We start from the raw sequence: 15,138 nt of genomic DNA, 5'->3' as shown, positions 1-15,138 counted from the left end.
TAATGTTTTTCAAACGAATACTTTTGATTTGAAAGCTACTGCAGTTTAGTTTTAAGTTTTTGTTTTAATATAAATTATTTTAGTTTATGATAAATTTGATAATGAACACAAAATATTAAAACTGTTAAATACGTTTTATACTAATATAGTTCGTTTTCAAACTATTTAGTATGTTTTAGTTTTTATTTGTCTATTGTAGTTTTCTAATATCAAATTATATATATTTGTTAAGTTTAACTAAAAAGTGTTTCTTAACTAGTGTTTCAAAATTTTCCAATGAACATTTTTTTAACACATTAATAGTTTATAAAATTTTTTAAAACTATCTCTTTTTACTGAGAACTGAGCTGAGCTAAAAAATAACTGTTTAAAAAAGAAGTTAAATTTTAACGAGGTTAAAATTTTTACTGTGTGTGTTGACAAGCTCATCTTTGTAATTAACTTATTATTAGATTATTTCAAAAGAACTGGTTATCAACGCAGTTAAATGTGAAAACAATTTTACACTAACTTTAGCACTGATAGTACTGTTTCATAGAAACTTAATTAAAGTAAGTTTTTACGTAAAATTATATGGCGTGTAAGAATATTAAGAAAAGAAAACCTGTATGCACAACAACTATACATACTTTTTATTGTTGTTTTAGTTGATACTTATTAATTACTAATTTAAACTGATATTTAACTTTTATTAAAACGGATTAAAACTTAAGCGTAAAACAATTTTGACAAGCTTTTTATACAGCAAAAGTAAAAATTAACCGCTTTTTCTATATTTATATTGCCTATTTATAATTTTAGTTTACAAAACTCTATTTGTTTATAATAAGATGTAGGTCAGTTTATTTTTAAAACTCAGTTTATTTAAAAGTTTTTTTTGAATTAATTGATGTACGCAGATGTTTTTAAACATTACTGAATGTTTAAGATAAAAAAACTAAATGGAGTTATTTGAAAAAAATTAATAGAAAACTTGTGGTTTTTTTATCTACAATAGACGGTATTTTTTGTTTTATAGTCTTTAAAATTTTATCAAAATTACAAGAAGTAAATTGTTCTACTTGGTCTACTAAAACTTTAATTTATTATTACATCGTAAGCAATGATTATAAATTTTTAACTAGCATGCTCACTGTAGTTATTCTAAATAAAAAAAACCTAAATAAAGTTAATTTTTTTTTTTTTAGCGCAAAGTTAAAAGATTTAAACTAAAGGTTAAAACTTAAGTTATTTATATTTTTTTTGAAAAATAAAACATGCTACGGTTATGTACTTTTAAAATATAACGAGCAAACAGTTTCAAGCAGTTATCTGCAAGTCTAGCGACTGTGAGTATAGTTCATAAAACGTTTATAAAAAATTTTGTTATGTGTTTTAGATTTTATTTATACTATATACATTTTTGGTTAATTGTGTGGTGAATCAGTAAACTAACATACGAGTTTTTGAGAACATTAAAAAAAAATTTATTTTATATTTTTTTAATACTTACTATCAAAAAAGAATAATCACACAAATAAACTTTTTTAAACTAAAAACTACAAGTTTTTATTTGCTACTTTTCATAAAACTTCATTTTTATTATCATCAGCATTTTTTTTTTCGAAAACCGATTTGATTATTTATTTTTTAAGCTTTTAAACTGGTACCAAGAACACTTAGCTTTTTAAATATAGAAATAAAAATGTTTCAGTGGCAGTTTTTATTAGCAAAAGGTTTGACAAATCTAAAAATGCTAGAACGATAAAAAAACAAGAAACGTACGATACAAATTAAAGTAGCTTAGTTTCGAAAAGAATTCTAAACTGTTGATTACATGAAGCTGTGATTTTGTTAAACTGTCGGACAGCTAGGGTATTTTTTCCTGTAAAACATATTTGTTTTAATTCTAAAGTATTTTCGCTATCAAGTTAATATACACGTTTATTTATTTATAACAGATAGAAAACTCCAGTATTTAGCGGTCGATAATATAACTTTTAATAAAACTCTTTAAAATGACTAGTTTTATCAAAAACTTAAATGAGTAACTGGTCAAGTTATTCAAGTCAAGAAAACTTTAGAGATTAGCTCTAACACATTAATCTTGTTAGTAAAGTTGTGTTTGATTTTTTCTAAACGAATTTAACGTACAAATTGTTCTACTTTTGATAAGATTATCCATTGGAAGTTATCAACTTTTACCTTTTTTAAAATAATTCAAATTTTGAGGTAATCTGTAAGTATTATAGTTTTACAAACCTAACTAAAATTTTCTCATCGCGGCAACATATATAAGTCATTGTTTTTTCTTTTATTGTTTCTTTTTACGAACTTTCTGTAAAGATGAAACAATACTGTTTAGTTTTGATATTCATTAAAGTTTTTAAACTTTTAATTTTGAGGTAACCAATTGTAAATTTAAAAATGACTTTATATAAATTTAGTAACTAATTATATTTTAGCAAAAATTTATAGTTTTTTATAATGCTATTAACTAAATAATTAATTGCAATTTTGTTTTTTAAAGTTCTACATATTAGTAGATGTAAGTTAAAAATTACTTTAGAAAACTAGCTGTTTAAAATTAACTTTTAAAAGTAAGAATAAACTAGTTAGCTTTTTTTTTCCACATTTTAAAAGCATTAAGCAAATTAAACTAATATAAATACTTATTTAGTGTCTTGGTACTACGAAACATTTATTAATTTATCATTAATGTATAACATCATGTTCTGTACAAGGAGTTAAAAGGGATCTGTGGTGTACGACACAATAGCTGAATGATTTTTTTCGTGCACCAGGTCCTATAACCAAATACTTTGAGCGCTTTTTGTCGTTTAATAACAGTTACATTAAACTTCTAACTAAAAAAAATAAAATAAATTTAAAACAAACTTCTTGCGCCAAATAATTACTCCAATGACAACGGAAATCACCAGGAAACCGCAGCAAACACCGACAACTACTGGGGTATTCCCCCAACTTAATGCAGCTTCGTCATTCTTGTCCGTAGGTTCATACTTAAAAATGCTCTCTGTCGTTTCATTACCTATTTTAGTTTTAACTGTGGGTTGATTTGGGCCTAACATGTCAGTACTTCTGCCGGAGTTTTTATCGTCATCTTCATTGTCAATATCGTTATTTTCAACTGTTTCTTTACCTTTTTTCACACCTTCAAATGTTGTAGTTTTGACAGTTTTACCTACAGTAGCAGTTTTTGAGGGGACTTTGTCATACTGTGCGGCAGAATTAGCTTCATTTGTTGTATTTTCTGTTATTTTGTCACCTTTCCTTTCATTTTTCGTTGCCGTAGTTTTGCCATTTACGTTTTTTCCAGAAGTAGCAGTAATTAGAGAATCTTTTTTTGGTTTGCTGCTAGAACTACGTTTAGTCTTTTTATTTTCAACACTAGATGATAGTTTACTAGAAGAAGCTTTTGCGGTTGAAAACTTTGGTTCTTTTGCGCCTTCGTGGACGGTAGAACCCTCTAAAGTTGTTGGCAAGGCTGTCGTAGGCTCAACACAATCCCCACAGATGACATACTCATTCATGCTGATTTCACAAATCTTCTCGTTGTCACTGGGGAAGCATGAGAACTTGCATTTGATGTTCGTTCCTAACTGACATTCTGTTTGAAACAAAACAAAATAAAGTGTAAAAATTATGCGTTTTTGTTATATTTTTTGATTTATTGAAAACAATATACAAAGATATTTACTTCTAGTGGGTAATTGACACAGTTTATGCTTCTAATACTTTTAAAAGTAAACTTAGTAATGATCAAAAACCTCGTCAGTACTTATATAAATCTTATTCAAGTAGAATAACAGAAATGCGTTTTTTATTGTTTTGTTAAGGTATTTTGGGATTATTCTGAACTGGGCTTTAAATATTCGAACATTTGTAATTTAACATACATTGTTTCTAAAAGGATTGAAGCAATTTTAAACAAATAAAATGCATAAACGTGAAATGCATGTATAGCTTTCATTTACTCACAAGCCTTTGGAAGAAAGCTATAAGTTGTGGTTAGTCTATGTGTTTTTCAAACAGATTAAAATAAGAATACTCAAAATAATGTTTAGCTATAAGTATTTTAAAGTAGGCAAGTATTTAAAGTTCAAAACTTATTAACTACACTTTTTGGTGTATTATAAATGAATAAAAAATATTTAATTGTTAAAATTAACTACTAGTTTTTTATAGAAAATCTCATTAAAACTAACTAACCAGAAAAAGCTGTAGATACCAAATAAAAAGCTACTAGAAGTTTGAAGAACATTTTATTGTCAGGTTGACAACTTCTTGTTGAAAAATATTATTTTAGGTACAGGTATAAAAAACTATTTAAGTAAACCCTAACCTAGATTTATTAATAGAAAGATATAGATACACTATATTCTTTTTATTATAGTTAAAATTAAGATTTTTATATACCTTAATTTATATTCTGATACGTTTTAGTAAAAATAAAAGACTATTTCAAGCTAGGCTATTTTAATATATTTATCAACAAAGCTGTTACTATAAGTTATTTTAGCTATTTATCTAGTTTAACTTTTTTTTTTAAAATTATGCAAAAAGTTAGTATATAAGTTTTTTAAAAAAAATATACTCAGTACTTCAAGACCGTTCTGCTGAAAGTTTATCTTTTAATTAAGCATAAGTTTAAATTTTGATTTCGTAGTTAATTATTTTCCATTAAAACAAAATATTCTGTACAAATATTTAATATAAAAAAACTGTAGTGCTAACTTTGCATCATTGTAAAAATTAATAAATTTCTGTTTATAAACTGACTTACGGCTTAAAAGATGAGTTTTTAACAGATAAGTGTTAGTTTGATGAATTATTATAAAGACTGGTATAAATAATAAGCAAATAACACTTGATTGCAAAATTTAAACTGTTATAAACATGTTGTATAAAACTATTAGCTAGTGTTCTACTGTTTTTATATCACTAAATCTACTTATAATTTTGCTTGTATTATCAGCAAGCAAACAATAATTAAACTTTTGCACTGATTAATGTTTCAAACATTTAATCTTAATTTCTTTTCTAAAAGTTTATAAAAGTCTAAAATATTAGAACAAACGTACTACATGAAAAGTAATCAAAATAAGTCGAACCACTAGACATCGTTCTAAGCGTACTTCCAGTAAATAGTGAGCAAAGTAGATTTTTTACACTTGTAGTTTTGTTTTTTTGGATTTAAAAATAAAAATTGTGAAATTTTTCAATTTTAGTTTTCTTCTTTTATTTATTTCCGTTTAGGTTAAAGGTAATTCTAGGTCATACCAAGTATTTAACTGCTTGGAAGTTTGTAGTACTGAGAAAAAAAAATAAACACTAAGCAAAGTAGTTTTCATATATTTCTAGTTATTTTAGTGTCTAAAAATGAAATTTGCATATTCGTATTAGTTTCCATTCTTTTTTTTATTTCCTTATAGGTCAAAGGTATTTATAGGTTATACCAAGTGTTTAGCTGTTAGGAAGTTTTTAATACTGAGAATACGGAAAATGTAAATAGAAATCTACTTATTTAGCGACTGTGATAATAGTTCATAAAGTACTAACAAAAACCTTATCTTTTAGATTTTTAAAACTTATGATGTTACCATTTTTAAGTTTTATGATCAAAAACAGTAATAAATAAACAAATAAGTTAATTCAAAATATAAAAAATAACAAAAACCTCAATTTTTAAACAAAACCAGTTAAATATTAGTATTCTTAAAGTACTAATTATAAAAACAAAAAACAATATAAAAATACTTTATTTATATATTTCTAAATTAAAACCTTGTTCTTAATTACGATTTATAAAAATTTTAAATGATCATCAATAACAGTTCCTTTTTTCTAAAACTGTTTTAATATTATTATTAGAAGCTTTTATGTTTCTAATCTAAAACATTTTGCTTATTAAAATACTTCTAAAACTTTTAATTGATTATCAAGACAATTTCATTTATCTAAATCTGTTTTAATATTGATTTTAGAAGCTTATAAAACAGTAGTGAAAACATTTAGCTTTGTAACTAGAAAAAAAACATTTTCGTTTTCGTTAGAAAATTTAGAAGTAAAAACAAAACAATATATTTGATAAACCAAAACGAGAAAATAACACGAAGTATTTTATAAACTAATAATAAAAACAGCTTAGTTTTATAAATATCTTTTCACTACTGCTGATCACATGATGTTGCTATTTCGGTGAACTTTTGGAAAAATGGGGTTTACTTTCCTGAAAAACATGTTTTTATTATGTAAACATTAGAAATAAAAGTTAAACATCACATAAAGTAAGTATTATACTTCAAAAACATAGAGAAAGTTAGTAAATACCTTAGTATGTTCTTAATTAAACTAATTTTTATACAAGTTTGGCATATAAAAAAAGCCTTGGTATTCAATTTTATCAAAAACTAAAGCTTATTAGTTTTTACTTTATTTAATTTACTTTACTTTAGTATTTTTATTGGTATAAAACCTATTAAAAATCTTTAGCTTTATTAAACGTTTTAATTCAACTCAACAACGACTGTATAGTCCTCGTAACAAATTAGCCGAGCAAGTAAATCTGTTTTTTGTTCCAAGTATAAAAGTAATTAAAACTTTTTTCCTTTCTTTAAGATTGAACATTTAAAAAAAATTTTTTTTTACTTAAACTTTAAAATAACTTAAGCTTTTTGATAAATTTTAAAAAACATAACAAAATAAAGATTAACTGTTTTCCCCATCATTGCAGTGTTCATTTCTAAGTCATCATTTTTTCTTATATTTTTTCTTTCATTTGACTTTCTGTAGAGATGAAATAAAATTGATTAGTTTTAATATCCATATTATCGTTAAAGTTGTTTTTTTGTTAATCAACTTTAATTTCAAAACGATGACCTTCTACAAATCTAGTAATTATTTTTGCAAAACTTATCGTTTTTCTTGATGTTATTAAACTTATTGAAAAAATAGAAAATTATTTTATTTTTAAGTGCTATAAGTAAAGCAGTATGAGTACTAAACTATATTTTAAAACTAAATAAGTTGACAAAATATTCTAATATTAAGTATAAAAACTTAAAACATTTACTTTTATTTCTCGAAAGTATTGCGCAAGTTTAAATTAATAACTATTCATTCAGCATCTAAGGGACTTCGAAGCATTCTTTACTTTTACCATTAAAGTTTTAGTTAAAAAAAATAAAAAATATTCAAAACAAACTTCTTGCGCCAAACAATTACTCCAATGACAACGGAAATCACCAGGAAACCGCAGCAAACACCGACAATAAGTGGGGTATTTCCCCAACTTGACAAACCTGTGTCTTTCTTGTTATCCACAAACTCGAACTTCAAAACACTTTCTGTCGTTTCATCGACTAGTTTAGTTTTAACTGTGGTGGTGTTTGGCTCAACATTTTTTGCGCTTTTTCTGGCGTTTTTGTCCTCAACTTGGTTGTCAACATCATTGGTCTTGTTTGCTGTTTCTCCAACTTTTTTCAAACCTCCATCAGTCGTAGTTTTGACATTTTCTACTACTGTAGCAGTTTTTACGGTCACTTTACTATGATCAGCGGCAGAATTGGCTTCAGTTGTTGTATTTCTCGTTGTTTTGTCTCCTTTGTTTTCGCCCTGAGAGGACATATTTTTAGCATTTTTACTTTTGGTAGGATTTGTAGAATTAGCCACAGTTTTCGTATTGCTTGCTTTTTTGTCACCTTTATTTTCCGTTGCTGTAGTTTTGACTTTTACATTTTGTCTGTTGGTAGCAGTTGTCTTGGAAACTTTTTTCGATTTCATGATTGAACTAGCTTCAGTCGCAGTACTCCCAACACCAGATGATAGTTTACCAGTGGAAACTTCTCTGGTTGAATTTTTTGTGTCTTCTATACTTTGGGTTAAGGAGCCGCTAGAAATCGTTGTCATGGTTACAGGAGGTTTTAGTGTAGTGGTATCGGGACAAGGTTCGCAGTCCACATGGGTATCTCTGCCAATACAAACCGTTCTGTTGTTGTGAGCAAAACAGTTGTGTTTGTATTTGATGTGGTAAGAACATTCAATGTCTGTTCCTCGTTGACAATCTGTTGTAAAAAACAAAAGGTTTAAAGTAAGATGTTTTTATTAAAACTTATATAGCTTAACAACTCTTTTTGAAATAATAAAGACCGAAATCAACATTTTAGGCATTTAATAAGTGAAAACATAACAGTTTTAAACTTTTATATATTCTATTAAATGTATTTGAATACAAAGTTATAAACTGTGCTTAATTTTTCTACTTTCTAAACAAACTAAACAAAAATATTCTAAATAAAACTTAGCATTAAGTTTTAATTTAGTTTTAAAGTGTTTAAAGTGTAAAACTTCATAAGTACAATTTTTTTATACTGTGAATAAACCTGAGTAAATTTATTTTAAAAGTTAATTACTAAGTTTAAATTAGAAAAATTTAAAAAATACAGTTAAACTAACCAGAAAAAGCTGTAGATACCAAGTAAAAAGCTAGTAGAATTTTGAAGTACATACTATTATTCATAAGTACGCTTAAAAGAACCTGGTTTGAAAAGTTTTTAAACATTTTTTTATAAAACCAAACTTTGTTAGCACTTTATAGTTATCTAAGTAAAATAAAAGTATCAGTTAACTAAAAAAAAAACTTAAGTATTTTATTTTTATCTATTAGAATTGAAATTTAAATTTATATATAATTACTTTCTATCTTAACATCTTTAAGTAAAAGTTAAAAATATTTAAGGCTAAACTTTTTTTTAAAATTATAGTTTATCAAACTGTATACAAATATTTTTCAAGCCGTTTATCTGATTTACTTTTCTTTTAGTATTGAAAGAAAAAAGTATGTACCTATGTTCTTAGTATTAAGCAAACTCAATACCCTTCTAAAAGTTTATCTTTTTACCAATCATTAGTTTAACATTGATTCCTTATATATACAAATAAAACTGCCAGCATAAATATTGAGTGTACGAAAAAGTATTAGTGCTTACTTTGCATTATTGTCTTAACGAACGATTTAATGATTTACTGCTTATGCGAAGATGTTTCTAACAGATAAGTGTCAATATGATGGTTCAGCATAAAACTGGTGTAAATAATAAACAAATCGCACTTGCTTGAAAACTTTAATTGTTTATTTAAATAAATTAATCACATATTGTGCAAAATGATTTATTTTTATTACTAAAAACTGTAATATACTGAGGTTGTAATTAAGGTAAAAAACAATTTAAAATTAAGCTTTAGTCAGACATTTAATTTTCAAAACTTAACTATATCTTTTGCTTGATGAACTAAGTGTAAATTTTTTTAAACTACTAGAAACAATTAAGTAGTCAATGATTAAACAAAATAATCTAAAATATTAGAAATAGCTATAAACGTACTTTTATAAAATACTAAACAAAGTAGTTTTCATACCATCTAAATTTATTTTTTTGAAGTAAAAAAAAAAGTATTTTAAAAACACGTTTCAATATTAGTTTCCTTTATTTTACCTATTTCCTTCTAGATTAAAGGTAATTTTATCTTATACGAAATATTTAAAGGTTAGGAAGTTTGAAATACTGAGAAGAAGGAAAAATATATAACTCTTACAACATAAAAACAAAGTATATGAGTTTCTGAAATGCTTCATGAACTTTAACATAAAAATTTAAAAACTTTGACATTTATTAAAAAACAATAAGTATATATATATAAACTGATGCTTGTTTAAAAAGAAAAGTCCAATTATTTTATTTCCAAATTTTAATATCTTCTACTGCTACCTACAAAAACCTAAGTTACAATTGTAGACTACCAACTAAAAAGTTATTGATCTACTATATTCTAATACTTTTAAACATTACTGAAAAAAATATTGCACTTTCATTGAAAAAACAGTTTTATTTAATTTGTAAGTTATGTATTATTTAAATTAAAAACCGTCTGTTAAGTCAAAGTTTCTTTGAAATGAACTATATTTTAAAGTAAAATACCTTTTTGCAATAGACATTTGTTGCTTGAGTTTTGTATTAATTGTTGACAAAAGTTAAAATATTAAAACTTACTAAACAAAACTAGTTAAAAAAATAAAAATATTTAATAATTACCAAGAACTTAAACTAGTATAAAAACAAGTTTGTTTCTATAAACGTATATGTTTTTTACTCAAATCAAATGTATGTATTGCTTGATTTTTAGTAATCGTGTGGTGCAGTTAAGTACCTATTTGAAACTTCATATAGCCGATGAAACTTAAAATAAGTATATTATTTTCAAACAGATTTTTACTATTAATTAATGATAGAAAAATTAAAAGATTAAAACGGTTAATTTATGAATAATAGTCGTATAGATTATTTACTAAGTGTTAGTTAAAGTGGGGTATCTTAAAGTTATTAAAGATTATTTTATCATTATTTATAACAGTATTCTAAGCTAGTTCTGATATCAAAAAAAAGTAAATAGTAATCTATATGACTCGCAATTTAAGTTTATATATAAACATTAGTATCTTTTAAGGTCTACCCTACAACAACAAAAAAAACATAGTTCGTAGAAAACGCATTTTGAACTATTTAAGTTATAAATGCGAATAATTTAATAAAGTAATAAAATTTATGAGATTTTGTTGGCTATTGGTTGCTTTTTATAGCATACCAGGGGCGTGTTTTGACTGGTTTCCTGTTTCCTGTGAACCCCCTGAAAAAAAAGAAAAGAAGAAGAAAAAAAGATTCTTAGAACATCACTAAAAACGTTGTTTATTGACTTTGTTTTTGTTACTGATAAACTTTGAATAATGAATGTTGAATTTATAACACTGAAAGATTAATAAGTTTCCTTAAAAAAAAAAGCTCCTTTTTGCCCAGCTGAAATAGATTTTAAATAAAACTTTAATTGTGACATTATAAAAGTTAAAAGTTTTAAAGTAGCTTTTTTTCTAGGAAACTTTTTACTAAGATGCTCTTAGTTCCCACTATAAATCGTTACTTAGTAAATTTTTTTTGATCAAATGTTGTTTTTGAACTAGTAAGTACAATTTTACTAAAAAATGTCCAATAAAATCACTTAAGTTTTATTTTACTTAGTTTATTATATACAATAATGTTGTGTGAAGCTTTTGTACTTTAAAATTTGTGTTTTCTGTTTATGTGTCAACCAACTGGGTTTTTATCTTGAAAAGTTCAATTCAGAAAGTTTTCAAAATCATCTTTAGACAACTACACCACCTTAGAATTTATTCTTTTATCATTTAATGGTATTTTAATATTTTTATTTAAGTTGTTTTGTTTTTGTATATCTGTAGGCCATAAAGTTGGTTCTTGATTTTTTTAAATTTTCAACTCAAAAAGATTTCAAAATTATCATTAGAATTCCTGCACCATCAGGCGACATTTAATTATAACTTAAAAGGTATTTTAATTTAATTGTATAAATCTAAACATTTTTTGGTTATTACCTAGGATGATATTGCACAAATATTAAGCTGAAATTATATTGCACAAATATCAATTAAATATATAAGTTTTATTGGTTTATTATAAATAAGTTTTATTTATGTATTTATAAAATATAGATTTTAAGCCTATAATTATGGCAAAAAACAATACTGAATTAAATATAGTTTCAGATTGATATTGGTGCGACGTCATCCAAGGTAACTACCCATTTTTTCAGTAAAATTTCAATTTTTATAGATTAAGTTACTTGAAAAAAAAGTTTTTAATATTAATATTATTTTTCTGATTCTTGCAGTATAATAAATTAAAAAAAATAACATTTTTCCAAAATATACTTAAATGATTTTTTGTTATTTTTAAGCAGAAAAAAGCATTTTAAACACAGAGTTTCTCGGCTAAATATTGCGTAATTAACTGGCAGTGCATACCTAAGAAATGCGTACTTATGCGGGAAATTATTAACAAAAAAATTGTGAACCACCTTTGAAAAAAGTCTAGACACGCCCCTGCAGTATACTAACTATATTTATTCAAATAAATAAAATTTCTACAGTTTCTTAAATTGATTTTAAAATAGAAGAAATCATGTGAAGTTTAGTGCTTTAAAAAACTATTTATAAAATGTTTTCCAACTCAATTTAAACTTCATGTCAACTAGTTTTATGAACGTCAATTGTTCTAGTAGAAACGTTTTAAAGCATTTAATTTAATAACAGGGTTTTATTTGCTTGAATCGGTTACTATTTTGTGATTCAAACCTGAAAACTAAAAAAATTTTAATTTAAAATAATAAAAATTTTGGCGGCCTAAAATAAAAACTTTTAAAACTTTGTTTCTACTTTTTTATATAATACATTTATTTTGTTTAGTGTTTTGTTTCATATTTCAACTTTTTTTTCATTAAACAAGTTTTATTTAAATAAATTAAAACACTCGTCAAAGCATTTATCAAAAAAATTATATTTGACCATAATAGATTAAAACTAGGTTAAGCATAACAATGCATCGTAAAAACCATAAATGTATATTGAGTTGTTAAGAAAACAAATTACTGACCTTACCATTATAGATTTTAAAATATAAAAGTTGTAAACTTAACATTAGTTAGAATATTACTATAAACTTTTTGGTTTCTAAATTTTTCTTTAATAAAAATTTAGATTCAATTTCTATTTTTATATGTTATTTGACTTGTTTTAGGAGTTTTGAAGTATATACTTTAAGCTAAACTTTTTCTATAACAAATTTAAGTTATGACAAATTTTGCAAACCAAGTTCTACTTTTAGTAGATGAAAACAATAAGACATAAGTATAAGCGTAGCTGTAAAAGTAAAGTCAAAATTTATTCTTTTAGTACATATAAACTACTTCGGATATAAAAGCCTTTAAAGTGTTTTAGTTTTAAAGGTTTTTTTAATTATTAACAGCGTTTAGCTAAAATTTTGGCAGAAAAGCACTAGATTATTTATATTTTTCAAAATTACTAATTTTCAAAAGTTTTTTTAAACAGCTGTTAATGAAATATAAAAAAACGCAAATCTAGCTTCAAATAGGTTGAAAAAAGCTATTGTCGATTTTATTACAAAAACTACTTTTAAACCAGATACCTATACCTTTATAACGTTGGTAAAATTTAAAGTACAAATATTTATTACTTTTATATTAACTTTAAGTTTTTCAAAATATATTTAGAAAGTAGTCATTGAAGTACGAAATAATATTTTAATCTATAAGTCGTACAAATTGATTTTATTCTTTGGTTTTATTGTTTATTTGATCAACAAATAAGCGTGCAAAAATAAAACAAAAAACACATATTTGAAGAAAAACAGTTATCTTATATAATAACTTTATTGAAAAGTTGAAAAGTTCAAATTAAAGTTTTATAGCTAATAGTTGTGAACATTGACCTCATTTTTTATACAAAAATCTCAAAAATATTCATAAGTCAATGTCTTCAACCTTGAAACTAAAATAAAGATCACAACAAAACTAGTTATTGAGATAGTTTGTAAGAATATTGTAGAAAACAAACTTTGCGTAACTGGAAAGTTTTAAAAGTGATAAGTACACAAACCAGCTTTAATAAGCTAAAACATTTTAAGAAATTATAAGAAGGAATGTAAACTGAACCAGTCTAAAGCACAGTTTAGTAAAAGAACATCACTTATTTCCTAATAGTTGCAGAATTCTGCCATTTGTACAGACCATAGGAAAACCAGTCTTTGTCAATGACCTGTAAAATTTTTTTGTATAGTTTAGAAAATAAATTTAGGTCATAAAAAGTAAAGATTAATTTATCAAAAAATTTTACTGCAAAAATTAATTGTACTACTTCAAGTTTACGTCAATCCTTTAAGTCTTTAACTTTTTATTAAATACTTAAAGCTGCTATAAAAGTTTTCTATTAGTAACATATCTTAAACACTGAGTTTTTAAATCAAAACCATGTTGAGATTTTATAATTTATAAATGTCTATAATTTTGCTTAAAGTTTAATAAATTTTAAGATTCATTATAAGAAAACTAACAAAAACTAGTTATTTTGGCAATTGTTCATTTCTATATCTTTGTCGCTTTTTACATCATTTCTGCTGCAAATATAAAAACATTATTTGTATAACAAATATATGAACTTTTTATATTCTTTAGTATTTGCTATTTTAACATACTTAATTTAATAAGTTAAATAATCTAGGTTTTAAATTGAAAAAAAAAAACTGTTTATTGTGTAATTAAATATAAGACTATTGAATTTAATTTAAGGAAAGCTTCCACATTAAAACGTTTTCAAGTTTTTATCCTCTCACTAATCTAGTAACTTAAAACTAGTTGTCTTAATTAAGCAAACTTAACTCTAAATGATATTTACTGTTTTAAAATCTTAAAGGAAATTAAAACATGTAACAAACTTTTTTTGAGACTTACTTAACGATTGCTTTGGAAGCTTTTAAAATAAGTAAATTTAAATGCAATGAAATTGATTGTTATTACATTAATCATTTAACATTACCAAACTAAAAGCTTAAACTTTTGTCTTAAATTTAGTCTTTTGGTTTCTTTTACCCTGATTATTGGATAAATAAACATATATAAAGAACACAAGTTTAGCAATATAACTAATTGATAAATTTTTTAAAATGTACCTCATATGCCACACAAGGACGCAAATAGTAACTTTTACACATACCATCTAATACTATTTTAATAGAAACAAAATAAGGCCACATTTAGTTGTTTAGTTAGTTTGACTTATTAACAGGCTACATTAAATCGATAATACATTTCATTAAAAAACTTTACATACTTCTTGTACCAAACAAGGACGCCAGCGCCGATAGCGACCACCAGAAACGCGCAAGCCACGCCCACGATGACCGGGGTCTGGACCGAACCCGAATCCGGCTTCTTGGTCGTGGTCTGCTCCGATCCCGAATCAGGTTTCTTGGTGGTGGTCGCGTCACTGGGTGTCGATGACGTAGTAGCTGACGTGGCATTCTCGGGCGCTGACGTCATTTCGGGTGTGGTGTAGTTCGCGCTTTTCGTGACGTCATTAGCTGTTTGGTTCGCCCCAGCGCTAGTTGAAGTGGTTTGTTCGATCGTTTTACCGGTGACAGCTTCAGTAGGTTCAGTGGTTTCGTTTCCAGTCGCTTTTGTGACGGTGCTGTCTGTCTGTGACGTCATGCCAGCACC

At 25.2% G+C, this 15,138-nt stretch overlaps 1 long non-coding RNA gene across 1 annotated transcript; it reads right to left on the bottom strand.

The window, feature by feature from the left end:
* Window positions 1-13,545: 13,545 nt before the first annotated feature.
* On the bottom strand, window positions 13,546-14,978 carry LOC145835134 (uncharacterized). Its single transcript, XR_014369829.1, has 3 exons — window positions 14,753-14,978; window positions 13,977-14,039; window positions 13,546-13,681 (listed from the first exon to the last, which is right to left on the bottom strand). It is a non-coding gene; the product is annotated as an uncharacterized LOC145835134 (long non-coding RNA).
* Between the last annotated feature and the right edge of the window lie 160 nt (window positions 14,979-15,138).

Source organism: Thalia democratica, chromosome 4 (genome assembly GCF_965202585.1).
Source record: "Thalia democratica chromosome 4, ktThaDemo2.hap1.1, whole genome shotgun sequence".
Taxonomy (NCBI): Eukaryota; Metazoa; Chordata; class Thaliacea; order Salpida; family Salpidae; genus Thalia; species Thalia democratica.
Note: the sequence above shows the minus strand (reverse complement) of the source record. Positions and strands in the feature narration are given on the sequence as shown.